This window comes from Podarcis gaigeae, assembly GCF_964106915.1.
Source record: "Podarcis gaigeae genome assembly, chromosome: 2".
NCBI lineage: Eukaryota > Metazoa > Chordata > Lepidosauria > Squamata > Lacertidae > Podarcis > Podarcis gaigeae.
Window position 1 is genome coordinate 87621418 of NC_139679.1, and position 6472 is coordinate 87627889.

A 6472-nucleotide genomic window follows, 5' to 3' on the forward strand; every position below is an offset into this window, starting at 1 on the left:
TGCCTCTGCTTTATTTCACCATTCTGGAACAGCATAATGAAATCTGGCCTTTCATGTACACACTCAATCCTTTATGAATAGCAAACAAACCACCAAAGCATCTTCTAGCAGTGGAGGAAGCTATTTTATGAAATGGGGATGTATGAGCCATGGAATAAATTAATATCACACAGAGAGAGAGAGAGTGGGGGATCAATCCCCTAGAAACTACCAAACTCACTTTTCACTTTCTGAACCCCATTTCTGAGTCACTTTTCTCATCTGTAGTGCAGCATTGCTTTGCACCTGTTTTTACCTTCACCTTCCCTTTGTGCAATCTGCTCTCCCTCCCACAAACCACCCCCATGGTAATCCCCTGCATCTGGTGAAAGGTGAACTAAATAGTTGCATGGAGTGGGAAAGGGAAGCGCTGGTGGGGTTATGTGGGGTAATGGTAAGTGATTAGTGAGCAGAGTGAACAGATGTGCAGCCCCTAGTATATATAATAAAAATGTAAGGATGTCACCACGTAGTCCCCACTGGAGGATTTGTAGTGCTGCTTCCCAATCCTGGATTTGCATGAATTTAGGGTGGGGTGGCAGAGCAAAACTGAAGGCAGGTTGCACAACTGCAGTGGCCGTGGCATGGCAGCAAGAAAGGATGGAGACTAAGGGTGGGAAAGTGGTGGTTTGAAACAATGGCAGGTATCTGAATAAAGCAGGGATGGAGCAATGCTGAGAAGGAAAAGATGGTGAGTTTAAGCATTTGCAGAAGCTTGAGTAGAGCAAGCAGGGGGTGACCTGGAGGAAGGAAGTGGCAGTTTAACACAGGGTTTGAGTACAGCAAGAAGGGAGTTCAGAAAGCCTCTGTTGTGTTAGTCTTTGGTAGTAGCTTCTGTGTAGTACACATCTCAGCTATTTCTCCTCACTAAAACTGGAGTTTCATGTTGTTTTTAAACAACCCCTCAGTGTTTCTCCATCCCTAGCAAAAGGTACCCCTGCCCGTCAGGGCCAGTCGTGACCGACTCTAGGGTTGCACGCTCATCTCGCTCAAGAGGCCAGGAGCCGGCGCTGTCCGAAGACACTTCCGGGTCACATGGCCAGCGTGACGAAGCTGCATCTGGCGAGCCAGCACCAGCGCCGCACACAGAAACGCCATTTACCTTCCCGCTAGAAAGCGGTCCCTATTTATCTACTTGCACTTAGGGGTGCTTTCGAACTGCTAGGTGGGCAGGAGCTGGGACCGAACAACAGGAGCTCACTCCGCCACGGGGATTCGAACCGCCGACCTTCCGATTAGCAAGTCCTAGGCGCTGAGGTTTAACCCACAGTGCCACCCGCGTCCCATCCCTATTTTACTCAAATATCTGTTGCTGTTCAAAACCATCATTTTCCTCTCAATGGTCTCTACCTCCACTTTACTCAACTTCTGCCATTGTTTGAAACAGCCACGTCCCAACTTTCAGTGTTTCCCCCTTCTTACTGTACTCGGAGATCTCTTTCTTCCTTTCCTCAGTTGCCTCATGTGAGAGAGATGAAGGATGCAGAGCCCATTGTATGACGCTTTACTCAAACCTCTGCTGTTGTTTAAAACTGCCATTTTTCTTTTAGCTCTCTCAGCTCCAGCTTTATTAAACCATCATTTTCCCCCCTCTTACTTTACCCTACCCTGCAAGTCCAGGAGTGTAATGAGGCAGTGCAAATCCTAAATGGGGTCTGCACTCTGACTTCAGGCAAATCCAGGATGTGATGCAGCAATACAAATTCTCCAATGGGGGTTGTGTAATGACAGCCTTACATTTTTATCTATATATGGAGAGAGAGAGAGAGAGAGAGAGAGAGAGAGAGAGAGAGTCATGAAAATCTCTTCCTTCCCCACTTTCCTCCTTCACAACTTTAGTAAAATTATTCAGTTCATACCATACCTACAGAAATTAAGCGGAGGAAAATGACTGATTACTAGGTACTGAATTAGGCTCTCTGTTCAGTTATAATATTCAACTGACTCAGCCATCCTACTCAATGACTTAATGAGCATTTGGTGGCTACAACACCTATTCATTATCCTTGATAAATGCCTTCCTGAAATGAACACGGTACTGTACATCCCACAAAAAGTTCCTTGTTGATTATGCTTGTGTTCTCTGAATGTCACAGGCAGGCTTTATGTAATATTCTCTGGCAAGTTCCCATTAGATTCCAAAGTACTGATGATATACTAAGCTCTTCATTTTTTAAAAAAGGGGTTTTTGTTTTTTTGTCTTCCAAGCTCTGCCACCAATCATTATTTAGCAAAGCAAAACAGAGCAAACTGGGTTTCTTTAGTCTAAACACATAGACACACAAAATTGATGGCAGCCAGTGGGTTCTCAGCTATCTTCTGTTGCTCTGGCAGGACTTGGTCTTAACTCAGGTATTATTTCATATCTATATGAAACCATTACAGTCGTACCTCAAATGCCTTGTGAGTCGAACGTTTTGGTTCCCGAGTGCCGCAAACCCGGAAGTGAGTGTTCTAGTTTGCAAATGTTCTTTGGAACCCGAACGTCTGATGCGGGTTCTGTGGCTTCCGATTGGCTGCAGGAGCTTACTGCAGCCGATCAGAAGCTGTGCCTTGGTTTCAGAATGTTTTGGAAGTCAAACGGACTTCCAGAACAGATTCTGTTTGACTTCCAAAGTACAACTGCAGAAAGAATCATCTGGGAATTGGAAATATGATGTCATGTATATGCTATACCCAGACTTAGATTTTGCACTAAGATAGGTTCAACAGTCACTGTTTTGAGTACTGTCTGGGGGGCACAGGCATAAATGAGGAGGAATGAATGAAAGCTGAATGATTCAGAGAGGAAAGAAAGGATAAGTTTGGGGTCCCTGGAATCTTGAAGAGATAGATATGATCTCCTCCCCTTAAATATCAGGTTTCCAGTCTTACAGTGCATTTTACTGGTGTGTTTTAGAACACTCTGATCTGTTTTAGAGTTCCTCTTTTGCACTCTCCACATGCTCCGCTTAAAAGGAAACTTTGGGGCAGCTCCACTCCCACCTGTCCTGGGGGCTGCTAAAGACATGTGTGCCCTGAGGGAAGGCAGAAGAGAGGGAGCCCAGGTCAGGGGCCACACATACCATCAGCTCCTCACAGAACCATCTAAGACCTGTGGGAACTGTTGGGGCTGTTCTTCCTTCCCTGTGGGCTGTGGGCTGTGGGCAAAAGTGCTTTCAAACAGCCCCATGCTGTGCCTTGAAGCCCCTGAAATTGGAGCTTCAAAGCACAGCATCACCTGACATCATAATGACATCATGTGATTGACAGGTGGGCATTGGCAACCACCTGTTAAATTTGCCCCGCTAGAGGTGGGAAGACATTTGATCTGCTTCACAAGCCAGAATAGGTTCCCTACCTCTGACCTAGAGCAACACAGAGATATATGAAAACAACTATTTTGTTTTCTAAAAGGACAGGAAAACTGTGGCATAGTTCTGTTGCTGGGGGAGAAGGAGACCTGGTTCAGTTCAAGGAGACTTATTGGCATTGCGATTCAACTCTTCAATTCACTTTATTTGACCCCACACAGAGAGCTGATGCACAACTGTTGCGCATCTCAAGCTATTGCAACCACCATCTTTGACATAAAAGTCCTGATTCCTAATCCAGCACATGTGCCAAGTGGTTGGGGTTGCTTTCCAGTGAGGGGAACACAGCCACATATTTCCTGTCTCCACACCTGTTCCTGGCAATCAAGGCAGGCTAAGTCCTATAGCCACTTAAGGCTTTCCTGCGACCTTGCTAATTATCTAGACTCCCCAGCATCAGCAGACCTTGACAACCATCTCAGCCATACAATCCATCATTCTTGCCTGCACTGTTGAACAAAGCAGGAGGGGGGCAGATACACAGGCACTCATCTTCCCTGGTTCTGTGGAGATCTAGGCACTTGGCAGATCTGATCTGATACTTTCAAGAATTGTTTTCTGGTGGCTACTGCTAGAGTTCTCCTTTGCCCCTTTCCCTTCTCTTTCATGGAGAGAACAGTGCGCTGCCTTCTGTCTGGTATTCAGAAAGCTGCCACGCATGCCTGCAGAGCTTGCTTGTGCTCCTTGGATGTGGGGGAAAGGATATAAAATTTCCCTGTGAAGGTGTGTATTAATAAACAGCAGTGACTAGGATAATGATGCGTCTGTTGCAATGAAGTTTCTGACAGCAAAATCATGACCTGCTTGACTGCTCCCTGCAGGTATCAAAGTCACTAATTACCTATCACGCACCCAGGATCAGCATTCATTAGAGGAACTGACACTACATTATTCAGTCCTAGGGAGTCTCTCTCTTTCAAGTCTTTGTGGCTTCTTCTTTCCATGGGAATTTGCGTCGCATCAGCAGCGGCACGTTTAGCTAGAGCCTGTAGCTATTGGGCTGCAGGGTGCAGAATGCCGGCTTTCACCATCAAGCCATAAAGGAAGCCAAAGCAAACAGTAATGAAACAAGCCTGCACAGAGAGCTTTCCCCAAATTAGACGGGGTGAGATCATTGCTTCATTATTTTTTAAAAATACATACATTGCCTGTTTCTCCAATGATGCTCCAGAGCCAGCTAAAGCAAGCATGGGTTAGTAAGATTTCATAGAATTGTAGAGTTGGAAGGGACCACGAGTGTCATCTAGTCCAACCCCTTTCAATGCAGGAATATTTCGTCAAACATGGGGCTCAAAGCCATGACCTTGAGATTCAGCGTCTGTTGCTTTACTGACTGAGCTATTAGTCAACTAAGTTTTATTCATAGTAGACCTATTGGCATTAATAGGCCCAGCTTAGGGCTTATCCATACTTCCGCTTGTCCTGCTGCTTTCCCCCAGGGAGAATGACTTTTTAGCGCTCAGACAGAGAAAAAGGCAATTCAAGTTTTCCATTTGTTCCGTTCTGTTGTTAAAGAGAGCATTTTCCCTTGGAAAGGAGCACGGCAAGGAGGAAAACGCTTGGAGTTGTGCTTTCTGGGCATGGAACAAGTGGAAATGTGGACAGGCCTTAATCATATTCCTTAATTTAATTTCCAATTTTGAGTTAAACTTACTTGCCCATCCCCAAGAAGATGACTTTGCTATCCGCTAATTAATGACAGAACCATAGAATTGTGGAGCTGGAAGAGAGCACAAGGGGCATCTAGTCCAGTTCTGCAATGGAGGAATCGTTTGCCCAGCATGAGGCTCGAATTCATGACCCTGAAATCCAGAGTCTCGTGCTGTAGTGGCTGAGCTATCTATTTTGCAGACAGAATGACAGCTTCAGACAGCATTCTGGACAAAATGATAACTTCAGCTCTTTTAGTCCATTATTTTAGAGCCTCTGAAAGAACCACCTGGCTCAAGGAACTCATCTGTCTTTCAGCAAGTTCTTTGGTTAAGCTCCAGTTTGACACTGTGGATTCTCTGCATGAATTTGCTGTGTACGTGAAAGGTGAAGGTCAAGAAAGGTAAGTAGGTTTCAGATTATAAATGAACTGAACAATTTATCCACTTACAAACTTATGAATACACAATGGGAGCATATGTGAGCAGCATCGAGATGTCCCTGCTAGCCTTGCTCCCCATTTTCCATCTGTGTTGTCTGCTACATTATCTTTGTGATTTCATTTTCTCAGGCTTTTACATTCCAGGAATAAGCTTTCTAAAGGGAGCAACTCCCAGTACAGGAATCTGTGAAGTCAAAATGAAGCACCAAATTTCTCATTCTGTGTACAGGGAGATGCCTGTAAAACTTGTACATACATTCACCTTGGTGTAAAGTCCTGGAAAGCTATATAATTAAACCTTGAGATTGCTCTCTTTCTGTCTTTTTCTCATGCATGAATTTTGAAAACAATGTTATTTTCCTTATGAACGAAACTGCAGCAGAACACATTATTTAAAATCTGGTAGCTCCACTAGAGATCAGATGTAGAACTGTCTAGTGAGCAAAGCCTAGCCTGCAGGCTACCACTTGACAAACTCTAATTGCTGTTTAACAAAGGCCTGTATTGGTATCTCATGGCACCTCCATATACTGCTGTGATTGCTTAGCCTTCTGCTCCCTGACAATAAATGGGTTAAATTCTGTGGCCTCTTCTCCAACTAGGTCCATGTAACAACCAGTGCCCCTAAAGTCAACATGCAAAAGTCAACATGCAAAGTCAAAAGATTCAATTCAGTTGTGCTCTAATGGACATCAGAATTGCATGGGGCTTCCACCCAGATCGAAATCAGCTTGGCAATGAATGTGGAAAGCTGCTTACATGTGTGCAGATCTCCCTTGGTGGATCAGGGCAAGTGGAAATTGGCCACATTTGTGCCCATCCTCATAACACAAACACATATGACTCCAATAAATCATGAGAGTGGCACTACAAAGTCCTCTTTAAAAAAAAAAGTTTTTATTAAAGATTTTCTTGGGTTACAAATGTACAAACCTTGCATCTATTTTCAGATCATAAAGTCCTTTCTACAGATCAGTAGACACGGGTG